The sequence below is a fragment of the Danio rerio genome, chromosome 18, assembly GCF_052040795.2.
Source record: "Danio rerio strain M-AB ecotype USA chromosome 18, GRCz13ab, whole genome shotgun sequence".
NCBI classification, from domain to species: Eukaryota; Metazoa; Chordata; class Actinopteri; order Cypriniformes; family Danionidae; genus Danio; species Danio rerio.
The window spans coordinates 41,948,671-41,969,020 of NC_141038.1; the positions used below are offsets into that span (position 1 = coordinate 41,948,671).

A 20,350-nucleotide genomic window follows, 5' to 3' on the forward strand; every position below is an offset into this window, starting at 1 on the left:
CCAAAGGAATCAGATGAAAACAAACTGGTTATGGAGCAGTCACACATTCCATCAACCACATGTCTAAGAAAAAAAGTCTAGACTTAAAAATATTGACAGAGAAGAAACAGTCATGCCCAACTGAGCCTGGTTTAAGGAACAACTGACAGATGTTCAACTTTGTATTTTTTTTCCATCATCCACAAATTAATTTCTACATCTTCTTCATTATTATTATTACTATTATGGTGGTTTGTTTCTCGCCTCTGTCGCCACTAGTTTGCATGGTTCAGGACCTGTTGAGCTGCGCATTGATGGATTTGCTCTTCAGTGGACTTTCAGCAGTGAAATTTAAACAACACTAAACTGAATTAAACTTCAACTCTGAAAACTGAACTGACACGGTTTCAATTTACAATAATCTTCTATTTTAAGCTGCTTTGAAACAATCTACATTGTAAAAGTGCAATAGAAAAAAAGATGAATTGAATTAAATTGAATTTTGACTTGCAAATTGGACTCAAAATGGGCTTAAAATCCAGAAATGTGAACTAGGCATAAATAAACTGAAATTCAATGACAATTCAATAATGATTTTAATTGCAGAGCTGTCTGCACACCTTTTAAGGCACAGTTTAAGAATATAAATAAAAGGTTTTTCTCATGCTGTTCTTAGAGGCTACACATCAACACTGCAAAGTTTCTGCAAAAATATTTATTTGGACAACTTTAAAGGCAGTTTTCTCACAATTTAGATTTAGATTTGTTTTTTTTTTTAAACCTTCAGATATTCAGAAGAGTTGCATCTTGCTAAAGATTATTGTACCCTGACAAAAAATACACCAATGGAAAGTCTATTTATTCAGCTTTCAGATGATATACAAATACAAATACCTAAAAACTTATGGTAAAGGTTCACGTATGTAAACATCCTATAAATATAATTTCTTAGGTACAAAACTTCCACTTCAAAAATTAGGAAAATTAAAAAATTGGCGAGGCAGTGGTGCAGTAGGTAGTGCTGTCGCCTCACAGCAAGAAGGTCGCTGGGTCGCTGGTTCGAACCTCAGCTCAGTTGGTGTTTCTGTGTGGAGTTTGCATGTTCTCCCTGCCTTCGCGTGGGTTTCCTCCAGGTGCCCCGGTTTCCCCCACAGTCCAAAGACATGCGGTACAGGTGAATTGGGTAGACTAAATTGTCCGTAGTGTATGAGTGTGTATGTATTTGTGGATGTTTCCCAGAGATGGGTTGCAGCTGGAAGGGCATCCACAGTGTAAAAACTTGCTGTATAAGTTGGCGGTTTATTCCGCTGTGGCGACCCCGGATTAATAAAGGGACTAAGCTGACAAGAAAATGAATGAATGAATAAATGTGCCTGAAAAAAACATGTGACATATATAAAAAAACATTTTGGTTCCCCACAAAACCTTGTAATAAAAGTTAATAGTTTTTCAAAGAACCATTTTTTTAGTGTGAAGAATATATCAATAATCTAAAGAACCTTCTTTCCCATATAAATAACTTTGAATGAATAAGGTTTTATGGATGATTCCTGGCCAGTAAATGATCTTTGTTTTATAAGAGAGAAGTATAAAATGTTGCTATTGTGACTGGCCTAAAGAAATTTTCACAGTAACAAATAATAGACATCTCAACCCAGTCACTATAATGTTAAATGGCTAAAAGAAATAAACCAAAACAAGTTCCTCGTTCATCTTTTTTTGAGGCATCCTCTAGTACAGGGGTGTCAAACTCAAACCGCAGCCCTGCACAGTTTAGTTTCAACCCTCCGCTAACACTATCAGCTGTAGCTTTCAAACAAGCTTTACTTAATCAGTTTGATCAGGTGTGTTTAATTAGGGTGTGAACTAAACTGTGCAGAGCTGAGGCCCCCTAGAAACTGAGTTTGACACCTGTGCTCTAGTATTTATGTCTTTCTGATTAGCATGAACAGTGTCGTTCACAGCGGAAACACTGCAAAAGACTTAAAAACAAAAAGAGAAGCAACACCACAATCCAAAACTGCAACACTCCCACAGAATTAACTAATTCCCCCACCTTATTTGCTTGTGTCTTCAATTCCCCTCTCAAATGCAATCCATACAGAATTCCTGTTCCCCCAACAAGGATTGACATGGCTCCTACTGTTCCTAGCAATCCTAATGCTGATGCGAATCCCATTGACCCCAATGCTGCTGCAAGTGCTCCTCCGATTGCTCCTGCTCCTCCAAATGGTGCGAATAAATTGTTTATTGGGTCTGTAATTCCTTGTATTGCTTTTTTTACGTTGTCTGCTATCCCCTTTATTTTATCCATGAGTGGCTTCATTTTATCACTCAGCCAGTTTGCAAATTGTTTTAGCTTTCCTACTGCTAGTAGACAGATTGCTCCTATGCTCATAATTTTCAGTTCATTCCAATGATCCATTAGCAACTTTACAAAGTCAATGAGCCTTTGTAATAGTCCTTTTGCTAGGGCCACTATTGCAGCTCCTGCCAGTGCTCCAACTATTGCTGATCCTGTTATTGAGTAAGCTGCTACCAATGATCGCAACATCGCCGCTGCAGTTCCTGCAATGCTTCCGACTACTGCTATTACTAATGTTGCTGCTGGTTTTGATCTTTCTTCTTCGTTCCACTGCAAATGTGAAACTCCCAATCCAGCTGCCGCTCCTGCTGCTGCTCCTACGATTGCTTCTACAACCTTTGAAATTATTGCATAACCTGTTATAACTATTATAACTACAGCAACAGTTAGTACTGCTGTTAGACCTGAGTGGAAATTTGCCCATAGTTTTCCAGATGCTGTTTTTGCCTGTGCTAAAAAAAAACAGTCAAAAATAAAATTACTAATACAAACACTCTCAAAGGATTCAATTGATGATATCCTATTATAATTTTCTTTCTTACCATTGTTGTCCATCTTGTGTTGATTTTAATCAGGTTTGCAGATTCTCGCCCCTTCTTCTTTAAAGCCACATATGCTTCTGTGAAGAGAAGCATATGTGAAGAGAAGCAAAAGTGTGGCTGATGAAGGAAATATGATATAGGAAATAATGCCTTTGTTTTAGGCATTAGTAGTTTAATCTTATTTAAATCACATATATGAACTTATGTTTGGTGACGCAGTGGTGCAGTGGGTAGCACATTTGCCTCACAGCAAGAAGGTCGCTAGGTCGATCTTCAGCTCAGTTGGTGTTTCTGTGTGGAGTTTGCATGTTCTCCCTGCATTCGCGTGGGTTTCCTCCGGGTGCTCCGGTTTCCCCCACAGTCCAAAGACATGTGGTACAGGTGAATTGGGTAGGCTAAATTGTCCATAGTGTATGAGTGTGTGTGTGGATGTTTCCCAGAGATGGGTTGCGGCTGGAAGGGCATCCGCTGCATAAAAACTTGCTGGATAAGTTGGCGGTTCATTCCGCTGTGGCGACCCCGGATTAATAAAGGGACTAAGCCGACAAGAAAATGAATTAATGAATATATATATATGTTTATATATATATATATATATATATATATATATATATATATATATATATATATATATATATATGTATATATATATATATATGTGTATATATATAAACATATATATATATATATATATATATATATATATATATATATATGTGTATATATATAAACATATATATATATATATATATATATATATATATATATGTATGTATATATATATATATATATATATATATATATATATATATATATATATATATATATGTGTATGTTTATATATATATATGTATGTTTATATATATATATATATATATATATATATATATATATATATATATATATATATATATATATATATATATATATATATATGTATGTTTATATATATATATATATATATATGTATATATATATATATATATATATATATATATATATATATATATATATATATATATATATATATATATATATGTGTGTATGTTTATATATATATGTATGTTTATATATATATATATATATATATATATATATATATATATATATTTATAAACATATATATATATATATATATATATATATATATATATATATATATGTTTATATATATAAACATATATATATATATATATATATATATATATATATATATATATATATATATATATATATATATATATATATATATATATATATATATATATATATGTTTATATATATATATATATATATATATATATATATATATATATATATATATATATATATATATATATATATATATATAAACATATATATATATATAAAAACATATATATATATATATATATATATATATATATATATATATATATATATATATATATATATATATATATATATATATATATAAACATATATATAAACATGGATGGATTTGAGTAAAATGTTAATATTTGTTTTATTCTATAAAAGTCTGAGAACATTAATTCACAATTTCCAATACAAATATTGTCATTTAGAGATTTTTTGCTTTATTTGTTTTGATTTCATTTAATGTGTCTAAAAGTCAGATTTGTTTCACAAAATGCTTAAATCCTAAAACACGTAAAAGTTTAAGTTCCTGGTTAGATAAAGTCTTCTGCATTTGTGTGGAAAACCGCCACCTTCTTCTTCCTTGTTACATTTTTTCTTTTGTTTCCTTTGTCAGAAAGCATTTAACCTCTTAAATGTCACCTCAGTTTTGAGATCACATGTTAAAATTACATATGATATGCATAGTCAGGAAAAGTTCCGGTTTAAACAATTGTACTGAAAAAACATTCCATGTGTTTTATATGAATAAACATGTTGGTTTATTCATTGATTTCCTTTAACACTTGTGCATTGTTCACAAATTTACCACCCTTTTAAGTTATGGATGAAAACATGGACTGAATTAAACTTATGTATAAACTTTTTTTTAATTGTGGATTGGATGTTTTTTTTTTTACCTTTTATCACAGTGTTGGACATGTGAATGATTAGTAACAACATTGGCTTTGACACATTGTTAGATTTTCTTTTTTTTCTCCTTAATTAACTGTTGGTGGCTCTTTATGCCCCATTGACTTCTGCCATAACCACATTTGATGGTGCATGAATACAGTCTTTGTTTTTGTTTACTCTATGTAGTTTTGAGAGCTGAGATACATATTTTGATTTTCTCAGACGCATCAAGGTAAATGTGTAAAGGTCACTTATACACACTTAGATACACATACACACATTATAATTTGCTGATATACTCCATATAAGAATCCAGAAACAATTTATTTATTTATTTTATTTATTTTATTATTATTTTTTTTTTGGCACAGGCCTATCTAAAAGGTTAATGGTACCAACTGATTTCCCAACAGGGAAAACCACCAACAATCAAAAATGCATGATTACATGCTGTCATGGTTTTGTAATAAAAAAAAATTGATTATAATGGAAGTCAATGGGGCAAAAATAGGCACCAGCAGTAAATTAGGGAGAAAAAAAAATGAAAACCAATCAAAAAGGTAATGTTGTTTCACATGTCCAAGACTTTAATAAAAGGTAAAAATAAACCAGTCCACAATTAATTTCTATATAATTTCTTTATAATTCGTCATTTTGTGTGCTTTTTCACGAAATCAGTGACATTACACGTGAATTTGGCAATTCTAGAGTTTAAATCCTGTAATATTTCAAACAATTCAGTAGTTTTGATCAGGAGTGAGGTCGATTATTTTTTTTTATTCAAAGCATTTTCTCAAAATATGTGTCAAAATAAGATTTGTCACCAAAAATCATTCTGCTAGCCAAAACATGGAAAAGTTTTGGCCAAATGAAAACCTCCCCTGACCAACTTATTAAAAACAAGTGTAATATTCTATTATTTTCTATTTTTCTAATAGTAACAGGGTTGCAGAAAATACTCCATGACCAAAAAGCAAAGCAATTTATGTGGGCCACAAACTGCGGGTCATTAAAAAATAATAATGATAATTTGAATAAATGTCTTAAAATAATGCTGCAATATCATAACGGCCCCAATACCCAGTTCACATGGACATTAAAACATGTATAATTGTTGATTAATGTAAATGCCATTTTAAACCTGAACTCAGAAAAAAAGTAAAAAACTTTAGTTGGTCCAAAGAATGTAATGTTTAAATTAAACAATTCACTTATGTTCGTCTATTAAAACCAAAGGATTTAAAATAGAAATAGAATAAAAAATAGGAAAAGTAAGTTTTCAATTTTAAACGGCTCTCTCAATTAAAATTAATGAAAGGGAGTTGTGATGCTTCTATAGTACCACATTTTGGTCAATAAATGGATCTATTTAGTTGTCAAACTTAAATAACTAAATAGATTCAAGGTAAATTATGAATGTTAAGGGACTTAGCTGAAAAGAAAACGAATGAATGAATAAATGTTGAACTAAACAACATTACATTACCTTTATGTAACTAAGTTCACTAAAAATATATAGTTTTAAGGTAACCTGTTGACATAAAAAAGCCAACATTTAATTAAAGCCAACAAATGGTTTTTTTGAATATGCAATTGTTTGAGTAAACGGTTGAATTCTCCATTTATGGTATAGACTGTATAAATATACAGTATAGCATGAAACATGCATCTTTTATTACACTATATACTTAACCCTAAACATAATAGTAAAAAAATTTACAAACCTGAAGTATATCAGGACTCCAAACAGGCAAATGAAAGCAGACTGCAGAATACAATTCTATTATTGCTTCTTGAACTCTTGCATGAGCTGAGCAATGCTGCTCAAACACTCCACACTTAAATGCGTGTGCCTTGAAGATTCCAGCCAATCCAAATGAGATTTTGAACATTTCATCCAATCCAAATGAGGTCTTGATAAAAAATAAAAAATAAAAAAAACTATGTGGAATATGTGGAAAGGAAGAAAAGAAGAAAAAAGGAAGAAGGAAAGAGGGAAAACATTCAGTCATGCAAATTTTGTATGCAAATTTTATTTGAGCTACTATTAGCTATTATGTATATGATATATTACTTAATTTAATAATGTTTATTCTCTATATTTTATAGTGAAACTAAAAATAATTGTTGGCTAAAATAAAAAGACAAATCATTAGCATGATAGGCCTTTATCTTCAATATATCCCTCCTCTCTATCGTTTACTATTGTGGCGGAAGTGTAACATTCATAGAAGTGATGGACAGACCTGTCAATTGTCCATCAGTTGCAACCTACAAAGTTTACATCATCGCTCAAAGAAAGAAAAAGAAAAATATGTGAACAAACTGCAAGTTTAAAATACTTAAAAGAATAGTACACACACACACACACACACACACACACACACACACACACACACACACACACACACACACACACACACACACACACACACACACAAAAAAACTGCCGATAATTTGTTTATCTTCAGTCCATTGAGGTGAGTGAATCCAGATTTCTTGGGTGATTTGTGGTGATTCAAGTCAACTTTGAGGTTGTAACGACGTGGTGGAGTGATAGATACAACTTTTTATTTATTTATTTTTTTGGCTTCTGTTTTTCTCTTACCTGCTTTCTGGAACCATTCTTTACCAGACTCGAACCCTGTCGTTGTGGTCATCTCCTTTCTACATCTCAAGTCCATCACTGTACATGTTGAGTGAACTGGACAAACTGGTAAAAGCTGGAAAGCCGTCCATATGGAGTGAGCTGTAAGTGCAGAAAGGAACGGCCTCATACCACCCTCTAGCATTTATTTAAAAAATGAAATGCAGCCATTTGTACTTCTGGCTACATTATTCACGATCTCCAAAAAAACATAAGATATGATAGAAAAAGATGTTTTATATACATATATATACATTTATTCATTCATTCATTCATTTTCTTGTTGGCTTAGTCCCTTCATTATTATCCGGGGTCGCCACAGCGTAATGAACCGCCAACTTATCCAGCAAGTTTTTACGCAGCGGATGCCCTTCCAGCCGCAAACCATCTCTGGGAAACATCCACACACACATTCACACACACACACACACACTCATACACTACAGACAATTTAGTCTACCCAATTCACCTGTACCGCATGTCTTTGGACTGTGGGGGAAACCCGCGCTCCCGGAGGAAACCCACGCTAAGGCAGGGAGAACATGCAAACTCCGCACAGAAACGCCAACTAAGCCTTCTTGCTGTGAGGCAACAGCACTACCTACTGCGCCACTGCCTCGCCATATTTATATGTATATATATATATGTATATATGTATGTATATGTATATGTATATATATATATATATATATATATATATATATATATATATATATATATATATACATATACATACATATATACATATACATACATATATACATATAAATATATATATATATATATATATATATATATATATATATATATATATATATATATATATATATATATATATATATATATATATATATATATATATATATATATATATATATATACAACAGTTCTGTCTGGTTCTCAAATCTGATTGGCTGATAGCCGTGCGATATTCTGCAATATCAGAACTCTTACAGTCTCTTTACCCTTTGTGTATTACTCCGCCCACATACATGCAGCCAGCAAAAAGTAGACACTACAGATCTAAAATTTAAAAAATGCTTGCTCAGCTGTTTTAACTGTCAGCTTATGATTTGAATCCAGTGTGGAAGAAAGTAATTCCACATACAAAAGGGTTTTTGAAACTGTCCTTGTTTAATTTTGTTTTTATATACACAATTATGCAATCAAACTGTTGTATAAACACAATATCACACTCGTAGCAGTGCGATATGGCTGTATATCGGCACTGGTGGGAGCACTAAGACACTCGGCCTGCGGCCTCGTCATATATATGTGTGTGTGTGTGTGTGTGTGTGTATTTATTTTTTTGTTTACAGTTCTAGAAATGTATTGGGGGCCCTCAGATTTCCTGGGGTCCTAAGCTGCCATTTTCCTTGCTTATTGGTTAAATCAGCCCCTGGTTATAGTAACTGTTAGGATGGATAATTGATTTTGTATATTAGTAAATCTTTTTGGCAATAATTATTCATTCCAGGCATAGAAATGTCTAACTCTATTTCAGTTTTGATGAGAAAATTTTAAGAAGCTTTTTTTGTTAATTAGGAGTAATGTTAATGATGCCCCAGATGACTTCATAGATTGTTTCCCTGTTTATTCTTCATCATCTTCAAAGTTATGCATATTTGGAGATTTTAAAATTTTTGTGATAAATGTTCCAATTGGAGTAATTCATCTAGATCAGAGATGCCCAAAGTAGGGTCCTCGAGCCAAAGTTGGTCCATTGTAACCTTTGATTTGTCCCACTATCCCATCTGAGAAGAGAGTAAGGATGAAGAGGGTTGGGCGAATGCATTTAAAAGCGATTGTAATTTTTAATTTAGTTACCTGTTTTTTTTATTGCTGAGCTACAAAATAAATCTGATTTTGGAATGAATTTTGTTTGAAAATGAAAATCGGTTGGCATCAGAACTCAATGTCAGTTGACGTCAATGTCCAATGTCCAACCTAAAATCAACTAAAACTCTATGTCTAATCATGTTACACCTTGACATTGTGTGGACATTACCACGATAACATCTATTGGACGTTGGATTTTGGTCACGTTTCAACACAACCTAAAATCAACCAAATATCATCATAATTTGAATGTTGAAAAAATGTTGTACTAAGACGCTGACTAGCCTTCAAATTTTGGTCACCCGATGTCATGATCTAAATCTATCCTAATATTAACGTCTTATGATGTTGTGTGCCTGCTGGGTTCTGTCATAAATGAGATTGCTTTTGTTTTTTACTGTAACGTAAAAAGTCCATTATAAAATGTTAAATTATGCTGTATTAGTTATATAAAGCAATATTTTCTAAGTTTTATATATATATATATATATATATATATATATATATATATATATATATATATATATATATATATATATATATATATATATATATATATATATATATATATATATATTCTTAAGTAAATTTGTAAATTACCCATGGAAAATATATTTAACTTTGGCCCAGTAGCCTTGATCAAGTTTGGTTTTTAAACCTTCATAAGAAAAAGTTTGGACACCCTTGATCTAAGGTAGATCATTACAATAAAGGATTGACTAATGGTTGATCAATCCTGGACGTGTTCAATAACAGAAGTTTCATATCATGATCCCTGTACACAGCACAAAATGCTTGTTCTGGCTCTCTCTGGATCTAAAATTAAAAATAAGAGTCTACAGGGATATTGGAAATAAATAATAATTTGCTCAGTAATGAAAATTTGATTTAACATGGTGAAGATGTAGCACAACACATTTTTTTTCAGTAATCAAATGATGCATTCTAGAAAATGGGAGCTATATAAGTTAAACAGTCAGCCATTTATTTTAGTAAACAAGTAAAAAGTAATCATTTGAATGAGGAACAGACTGTACCCGCCGATAATTAAAACAGTCCACGCTTCCCAAATACTGATGTCCATCTATTTCATGTATTGAACATGGTGAAAACTAGGATAAACAAACAAACCAAATGTTTCAGACAAATACAAAGAACATCAAAATAAACAAATAATATACAACAATGTCTCGTTTACCGTGTTGGCCTGATAACCAGCAGTAGCATAATCAGGAGCATTTAACAGGTGCCAGCATTGAGCTCTCACTATGCTGTCCATACAATCTCTCGCAGGTTAAATCAGTCAAAGAGAATCACATGACCTCCAACTCAAGCCAACCAAAAACAAGAAAATTTGTAACATAAACATACACCAATACACATTCAAGTAATGAAATACAAAAACAATAAACAACCAACAATTACAAGCTGACCAATCAGCATCAGCTACACAGACACTTATGACTGTAAACACATCAATGGAAAGTCTATTTATTCAGCTTTCAGATGACACAAATACAAATAATACAAATTTCAAATTAAAAAGACTCTTATGTTACAGTTTCACACAGTAAACATTTTTTATGTATAAGTTATTAGGTACTGAATAAAAAATATTAAAAATAGTATGACATTTTGTACACTTTTGCATGAAAAATGCAAACACTTCCACTTCAATAATTGGGAAACTTAATATGTATTGTAAATAGACAAGTACGAATAAAAACATGCCAGAAAAAAAGGTTTAAAAAAAAGGAGTGGTGCTTATAAAAAAATTAAAAAAAAAAAAAAACATTTTGGTTTCCCACATAATCCTAAAAAATAAAAAAATAAAAAATGTGTTCATATTGTGAAGAATGTATCAATAATTTAAAGAAAATTCTGTCCTATATTAAAAAAAAAAAAAAAAAAACACTTTTAATGATGAGGAGGTTTCATGGATGTTCCCTGGGAACATGTGGCTATTGAGTCTGGCCCAAAGAAATTAATTTCACATTAGTAGCAAATCATAGACCTCACAACAACCCAGTCAGTATAATGTTAAGTAGCTAAAAGAAATAAATCAAAACAAATCTCTCTTTCAATATTTTTTGAGGCATCATCTAGTATTTATGCGTTTCTGATTAGCTGATTCACCGCAGTAGACTAACAAACAGAAAGAGGAGCAACAGCACAAACAATAATCGTGACACTCCCACATAGTTAACAAGTTCCACCAACTTTTTTACTTGTTCCTGCAGTTGCCCTATGCAATGCAATGCATACAAGATTCCTGATCCCCCCACAAGCATTGATATGATTCCTAACGGTCCTAGAAATCCTAATCCTAAAGCTAATCCCATTGATCCCAATGCTGCTGCAAGTGGTCCTCCGATTGCTGCTAGTCCTCCAAATGGTGAGAATAAACGGTTTGCTATGTCTGTAATTCCTCGTATTGCGTCTTTCACTTTGTCTGCTATCCCCTTTATTGTATCGATGAGTGGCTTCATTTTATTTAACAGCCACTTTGCACATTTTCCTAGAAATGCTGCTGCTAATGTACATATTCCTAGTATACCTGCACGTTTCCAACAATCTATTATCCACACTACAATGCGAATAAGCCATTGTAATTGTCCTTTCGCTAGTGCCACTATTGCAGCTCCTGCCAGTGCTCCAACAACTGCCGATCCTGTTACTGAGAACGCTGCTACCAATAATCTCAAAATTGCTGCTGCGGTTCCTGCAATGCCTCCTGCTACTGCTATCACTGCTGTTGCTGCACGGGCCGATCTTTCTTCTTCTGTCCACATCAAGTGCGAAACTCCCAATCCAGCTGCCGCTCCTGCCGCTCCTCCTACTATTGCTTCAATAACTTTTGAAAGGACTGAATAACCTATTATAGCTACTATAACTACAGCAACAGCTAGTACCGCTGATAGACCTGAGTGGAAATTTGTCCATAGTTTTCCAGCTTCTTTTTTTGTCTCTGCTAAAAATGAAAGGAATCAAAGTCATGAATAGAAATACATAAAGACTCTCAATAGAATCAATTGATGATATCCAATTTTAATTTTCTTTCTTACCAATGTTGTCCATCTTGCGTTGATTTTAATTAGCTTTGCAGATTCTCGTCCTTTTTTAAGCCACTTATGCTCCTGTGAAGAAAATATCACAAAAAAATGTGGATTAAAGTCTCACAAAATTAAGTCTACTGCATTTAAGGCCTTGATATACTTGGGTTCTTTTTTGTTTTTAGTTGAGAACAAGTTGAAGTTTGAAAAGGTTGAGTGAAGGTATACTGTTTTTCCGAATCTTCGCCAACCCCACATTGCAGGAGGCGAGGTAGTAAATATGTCCTGCTTATTGACCTTATTCTAAAATGCGGAAGTGCGCCTGTTTTTGCGATTGTCTTAGAACTTCCGTTTCAGTCGCCTATGGGGGAAATGACAAGGAATAATAAACGGCAAAAAACGGTCAAACTACTTGCTCTACAAACAAATTTTTGCATGACTATACAGACCAAGTAGAATAATACAACAAGGAAATATCAGTTTGCAACAACAAACAGCGAAACGAGCAGTTTTTAATGTCTAAAAATGAATGGAAGTGAATGAGACCGGAAGTCTTGTGCCAAAAAGGTTCAAATGGCAGCGCCCGCTCGTCTGCGGAGAATAAGGTCAATAGATTGGTTTTAGCGGCCGCCATTTTAAAAAGAGAGATCAAGGCTGCGGTGGGAAGAAACCCGGAAGTATCGTTGGGAGTTACATAGGAACATTGTGTACCTGGCTGAATATCTTATCTTCGAAGATAAAGTTACACAAATTCATAATTTCACTGCCTTCCTAGTGAACCCAAGGTCCGTTCTGAATAAATAGTGAAAATAAAAAGGGATATCAGAGCTCATTTTCAATTAAGTTAAGGGAAATGTCACTAGTTAGTTAACGTTCTCTTTCCCAAACATACGTTTTAGATGCCTTTTATCAAACTCGAGATAATGAACTGATTCTTTCACTATATTACACTTGTCACGATACTGAATTAAAAGAAAAACTGTCAATTTCCCGCTAACATTTAAGGCACTGTTGATGGCTTTCTTAAAACAGCTATGATTTGCCATTGTGTTCACATGTTCAACAGAAATGCTTGTGATTGGCCGAGAAGGTCATTAGTGCACCCTCCGCTGTTTACCGAGCACAAACACAGACAAGCGATCTGCTTGATGACTCGACTGATTTTCACGGCTGCTTCGCGCTCCAGTCTCCGTGTATCTGTGTTTGCACTGGGCGAAGAGCAGAAAACTGAGGGCAAACACAGATACACAGAGACTGGAGTGCGAAGCAGCCCTGAGGATCAGTCAAGTCATCTGCGCTCAGTGGTGCTTCAATGTTAGTGGAAATAGATGTTTTTAAAACTTCAGTACCGGGACAACACTATTACAGACAACTTGAGGATATGCTACAGAGGGCTGCATTGTTTTATTGCTCACCGGGTTACATAGGCTGAAGCAGGAAAGCGCCCCCACAGTGTTTAACTAGTGCCATAAACTGAAGCCTAGGCGGACACTTGAGCATATTACTCTTACAGAGACTGTGATGTTGTTTGATGCTGAATTGCTTTTAATTGTTTATATTAAACTTACTGAATGATATTAAAGTGATGTGTAAACCATTTCTGCTTTTAGAAATCTCGGCAACAGCCGGAGGTTTGTAGTGTACAGCATGTTACTGCAATGTTTACAGTGCTGGTCCTATACTTCCAGGTTTCTTCCCACCACAGCCTCGCTTTGGTTCTTTAAAATGGCGGTCGCGTGGAATAAGCGTATTCGCAAGTAAACCTAAACACAACAACAATGACTGCCGTGAGAGAAAAACAGTTTTGTAAACATCTGGCAAACATCTGTCTTTTTAGACTGTCACACAGGAAGCACCACCATGGTACAGTGCTTAAGAGATCGGTGTAACGGATCTTACCAGAGGATGTAGAGGTGTCGCGCACAAAAGTAGAGCGCGGGGGAGGGAGGTGGAGATAGCGGGGCATTGGATTTTTTTTTTTTTTTTTTGGAGACAGACGTTAAATAGAATAATAGTTTGAACTTTAATAGACATGACATGTTGTGTGACCCTGTCTGACTCTTTAAAGCAACACAGGCTCATTCTGAAAACGTAGTCCAATGGTCGTTTCTGGAGACTGCGAATTATGTTGCCAGAGGTACGTATGGCTGCATTTCATATTTTAATGAACGCTACACGCCGGTATGACGCCCTTACTTTTTGCGCTTACCAAGTGACCGCTTATCTCCGTGTAGAGGTCTTTCCAGATGCAACCAGTTTGTCCAGTTAGCTCGTCATGTACATTGGAGTTGACAACGATAACAACGACTGGGTTCGAGTTCAGGAGAGAGCGGTTCCAGAAATCAGGTAAGACAAAAACAGAATCCAAAAAATAAAATGAACAAGTGAAAAACAGGGTGAGAATGTGGGAAAATCCGAAAATGTGGGAAAAATCAGACAAGGGCCTTTCTTTTTCTGGACAGCTTTTATAAATCGTTGGTTGGGTTAAGAGAAGTAAGTGGGTGGGCGAGTCAGTCAATGAAATTGATTGGGTTTGGGGAAGGAGGAGGGTAAGTCAGTCGATTTGTCAGTTGGCCATTCAGTCAGTCAGGCAGACAGTCAGTCGACAGCGGCCTCTGGTGGGTTTATGCAAGAACAGTGCAGACGTGAACTACTCACAGGAGAAATTTGAGATCTGAAAAAACGCAGACAGCGGCCTCTCGTGGATTCGCGAAAACAAAAACTGCAAAAATACATACTACTCGAGACGTAATTCTCGGTCTCTAGAAACGTTCATAGGACTAAGTTTCAGAAGGAGCCTGTGTGGCTTTAAAATATTTTCGTGTGGGATTGTACAGGTATGGATATGTCTGTACCAGTTCTGCTACTGGAATCTCCAGTGTATTGACGTTGCTATCATGGTGCTGTTGATTTGGTTGTTATTCTCCTGACTTACCTCCAAGGATATGAGATACGAAGCATGTTAAAATGGTGTTTAGAAACCAAAATGAAATAACTTTGGTAAGCTGGCCAAATCGAAATAATGTTCAAAATAATGTCACTTCAGTTCATTCTTTGATTTTGTTTAAAGTGTGCCTTTAATCACCACACTTATGAAACTTTATTTTCCATATGTGTTTTTTATTAGACATTCATCCCATTTTTTTATTTAACTTTGAGAAGTCTTTCTGTTGCCAACTGTTTGATACAGCTGTCACCTTTTGGTTTCAGTTTCATTTTAACCCTTGTTTACTCTTCTGTTTTGTTTGTGGCTGGTTTTGCTCCAATGACGTCCATTATAATGACAAGTTTTTGACTGCAAAGCCATGACACCATATTGCATTCTTGATTGTCAGTGAAGGTAAAATATGTCATTTTAAGTAGAGTAACTAATCTCTTAGATCACTACATTTTCCAAGTAGCTTGCCCAACACTCCTCAACCCACATAAAGTTTAAGTTCTTGATTAGGTAATGTTTCGTGCATTTTTAAGTGCAAAACTGCTGCCTTCTTTTTCCTTGTTGTATTGCTTCCTTTGTTTCTTTTATCAGAAAGTGTTCACACTTATACAGTCACTCCAGTTTTTGTGATCGCACTTGAATTATATATGATATACAATGCTCATATGATATATGATATACGCCTCTCACAAATCTCTCACTTAGATTAATATTTCTATAGGAAGCTTTACAATACTATATTTGTGCATTTACATTAGATTAATCAACACCGAAGCCAAATCTGGAGCTAATCTAACTAAATTAATTACTATAACAGTTCAAAAACTAGTACACCCAAATGTATATGTTAGGGTAAAAATATTAAATAAAAAAAAGAGCAAAATTCAAAATAAACTAAATTTATAAAGTTTTGTTGAAAATTAGTTGTCATAATTTTTCCCAATATCTCACATGAATTATATGTAATATCTGTCTATTTCTATAAATGTTTGGTGACTAAAATGTTATTGTAATAAATATATCTCTTTAATAAATCTGTTTAGTTCAAATGCCCCAAAATACACTCACCGGCCACTTTATTAGTTACACTTGTCCAACTATTTAATAATGCAAATCAGCCAATCACATAGCAGTATCTCAATGCATTTAGGCATGTAGACATGGTCAAGACAATCTGCTGCAGTTAGAATTGAGCATCAGAATGGGGAAGAAAGATAATTTAAGTGACTTTGAACATGGCACGGTTGATGGTGCTGACAGGCTGATATTAGTATTTCAGAAACTGCTGATCTACTGAGATTTTCACGCACAACTATGTCTAGGGTTTACAGAGAATGGTCCGAAAAAGAGAAAATATCCAGTGAGAGGCAGTTCTGTGGGTGCAAATGCCTTGTCGATGCCAGAGGTCAGATGAGAATGGCCAGATTGGTTTGAGCTGATAGAAAGGCAACAGTAACTCAAATAATCAATTGTTACAACCAGGTATGCAGAAGAGTATCTTTGAATGAACAACACTTCAAACCTTGAGGGGGATGGGCTACAGTAGCAGAAGACCACACCGTGTGCCACTCCTGTCAGCTAAGAACAGGAAACTGAAGGCTACAATTCACACAGGCTCACTAAAATTGGACGATAGAAGATTGGAAAAACGTTGCCTGGTCTAAAAAGTTTCGATATTCGGATGGTAGGGTCAGAATTTGGTGTCATTCATTTGGCATCAGTGCTGTTGTGGTGGTGTAATGTTGTATATATTATGTATCGATATTTTCTTAGCACACTTTAGACCCATTTGTATCAATTGAACATCGTGTCAACGCCACAGCCTACCTGAGTATTGTTGTTGACTATGTCAATCGCTTTATGATCACAGTGTACCCATCTTCTGATTTTAGCAGGATAACGCGCCATGTCATAAAGCTCAAATCATCTCAGACTGGTTTCTTGAACATGACAATGCGTTCACTGTACTTAAAATGGCTTCTACAGTCATCAGGTCTCAATCCAATAGAACACCTTTGAGATATGGTGGAACGGGATATTTGCACTAAAATCTCAGTTCTGAGGCAAAAGGTGGTCCAACCCTGTACTAGTAATGTGTACCCAATAAAGGGGCCGGTGAGTGTATATATATATATTACCAACATGCACTGAGAAATGGATAAACAAAAATCATTTTCAATTTGTTTTTTCCTATTTATTTACTTTAATATCAATAGATGATTCAATAAATGAGTTCAATTTTGAAATACTGAGGATGAATCTGAAAGTGGACACACACATTTGTGATATAAATTCAGTATCTGTTAGTCAAATAAAATTTTGGACAAATAAAGAAAAACAAGTATTAAAAATATTCTATTATGTTCTAGCTTTGCATAGTAACAGGGTTGCTGAAAATACTCCATGACCAAGCAATTTATGTGGAGATCAAAGGGCTGGTCGTTAAAAAATAAAAATATTTTGAGCAAATGTCATTAAATTTTGCTGACAACCCCCAATACTCCGCTAACAATAACATTTAAAATGTGAAATGTATTATTGTTGATGAAAGTCCTGAAATGAAGTAACCATAAGCAGTTGCATTCTCCATTCATGATAGACTGAATAAATATATCTCTGTGTAGCATGAAACATCTTTGACAACAGTTCCAACTTAACCTATACGTAAGTCAAAGAAAGTAAGTCTTACATACCTGAAGTGAATCAGAGCTCCAAACAGCAAAGCCAAGTATTCAACAATTGTGTCTCGGACTCTTAAATGAACTGAGAAGTGCTGCACGAACACACTTAAATGTGTGTACCTTGAACATTCCAGCCAATCCAGATGTGAGCTCAAGTCTACTGTTTTTTGGTAAATCACATGACATTTACGTGACATTCTATGTGAAATATGGTATAACAGGTATAATCTCACCAAATTTCGAGATAACCCAATTATGCAAGTTCTGTATGCAATATTTTTGGCTATTATAAGGTATGGGGCGTGTTTCTTAAATTAATAACGGTTATTATCTACATTTTAGTGTGAAATGTAAAGCGTGTAGGTGTTTCTGAGAACTGAGGGTACCAACTGTCAGTTCTGGGAAATACTCACGCACTCTCTCATTCACAGATTACAGTCTGTTTAGTTTATACAATTCATGATGAAGTCAAGATAAGGCAAAACCTCCAAACAATGATCAAATGAAAAGGAAGCGCAAAGTGAAAGTGAGAACAGCACCTGCAGTGAAGAAACTGTGGGACTACAGACTGCTAAAAGACAGCTAAACACAGGGGTTAGCACACACACTAGATACAACAACAACAAACTAGAAAAGTAAAGTTCGTAGACAAACTTTATGGTGGCTTGAGCAGGCCTCATCTGAAAGTTTAAAGTAGCTTCAAAGATTTAGTGAAGTAGTTTTAAGAAATTTGAAACAGTTGGCATAGATAGCTGGCTACATATGTAAGCATGTTTCTAGTATGGATTGACATGTTTCTTGCTAAGTGGTTGATAGGGTGTTCTGAGGGATTGCTGAAGAGTTGCTAGGTGGTTGCTAGGCTGTTCTGAATAGTTGCTAAGGTGTTGTTGGGTGTTCTGAGCTTCGGCTAAGGTGTTACTGGGTGGTTGCTTGGGTGTTCTGAGTGGTTGCTAAGGCGTTGCTAGGGCGTTTTGACTGGTTGTTGTTAAGGTGTTTTATTAGTATGTTGCTGTAGAAGTAGAATGTAGTATGTTTATAGTATGATATTCATTCATTCATTTTCTTTTCGGCTTAGTCCCTTTTATTTATCAGTGGTCGCCACAGCGGAATAAACCGCCAACTTATCCAGCATATGTTTTTATGCCCTTTGACGCATATGTTTTACGCATTTCCAGCTGCAACCCATCACTGGGAAACATCCATACACACTCACTCACACACATACACTACGGACAATTTAGCCTTCCCAATTCAAATGTGCCACATGTTTTTTTGGACTTGTGGGGGAAACAGGAGCAACCAGTAGGAAACCCATGCGAACACGGGGAGAACATGCAAACTCCACACAGAAGTGCCTACTGTCCCAGCCGAGGCTCGAACCAGCGACCTTCTTGCTGTGAGGCGAACGTGCTACCCACTATGCCACAGTGCAGCCCTAGTATGGTATTATAGTTCCTAGTATGGAATTAGCATGTTGCTAGAAGGATTAGTATGTTTTTAGTAGGGATTTACTAAAATCTACTATACTACAATATTGTTAGTATGTTTCTAGTATGTTGTTAGTATGTCTAATGTAAAGTCAATGGCAGCTATTTTTTACAATGGAAGTCTATAGGAAAGTTGCTATGGTGCCGTAAGTGGTTGCTAGGGTGTAGCTAGTACGATGAAAGGGGATCAGTGATTGGCACATTGGTAGTTTGAGTTAAATGAGCCCAACTTGAAGTTTGTATGACAATCTGCCGCAAAGTTATGAGGTCACAACGTTTGGTCCAATGTTAAGTCAATGGGACTTTTATGAATTTTCCGGGTCAGTTTTCAGAAAACCGTTAGTCGGATCAGTTGGGAAAGATAAAGCAACTTAATTCAGTGTAGTTTGGAGGTCTGGAGTTAGTTTGGTGGTGGTAATAAGATCGTCTAGGAGGAGATGCGTTCTTAAAATAGTCTAAGAAGACGGACGAAGAATAAGTTTATGTAGTATAACAGTATGTTGGTTTTCTCAAGCCAACTAATGAATTGATATTGTAACTATTAAAGTGTTAGTTCACCAATCAAAATACAAGCTATGAGAATACTTTTGTGAGCAATGAGGGGGGAAAAACTGTTGAATTAAGTTTTTTTTTTATATGCACATAGATATATTCTTGTAGCCTGATAATGTTTCGATCGAACCACTAAAGGTCTGTTTTGAGGATGTTTTTTTCCGTAGCTTTCTAGACTTTGAAGACACACTTTGCTGTTTATGGGGGATGAGGGAACTCTTGGATTTTACCTAAAA

At 34.6% G+C, this 20,350-nt stretch overlaps 2 long non-coding RNA genes across 2 annotated transcripts; both read right to left on the reverse strand.

The window, feature by feature from the left end:
- Positions 1-679: 679 nt before the first annotated feature.
- Positions 680-10,673, reverse strand: LOC141378762 (uncharacterized). Its single transcript, XR_015515206.1, has 5 exons — positions 10,602-10,673; positions 7,526-7,666; positions 6,642-6,830; positions 2,887-2,963; positions 680-2,796 (listed from the first exon to the last, which is right to left on the reverse strand). It is a non-coding gene; the product is annotated as an uncharacterized LOC141378762 (long non-coding RNA).
- A 207-nt stretch (positions 10,674-10,880) lies between these two features.
- Positions 10,881-18,420, reverse strand: LOC137488326 (uncharacterized). The gene is made up of 3 exons (XR_015515214.1): positions 18,088-18,420; positions 12,469-12,540; positions 10,881-12,374 (listed from the first exon to the last, which is right to left on the reverse strand). It is a non-coding gene; the product is annotated as an uncharacterized LOC137488326 (long non-coding RNA).
- Between the last annotated feature and the right edge of the window lie 1,930 nt (positions 18,421-20,350).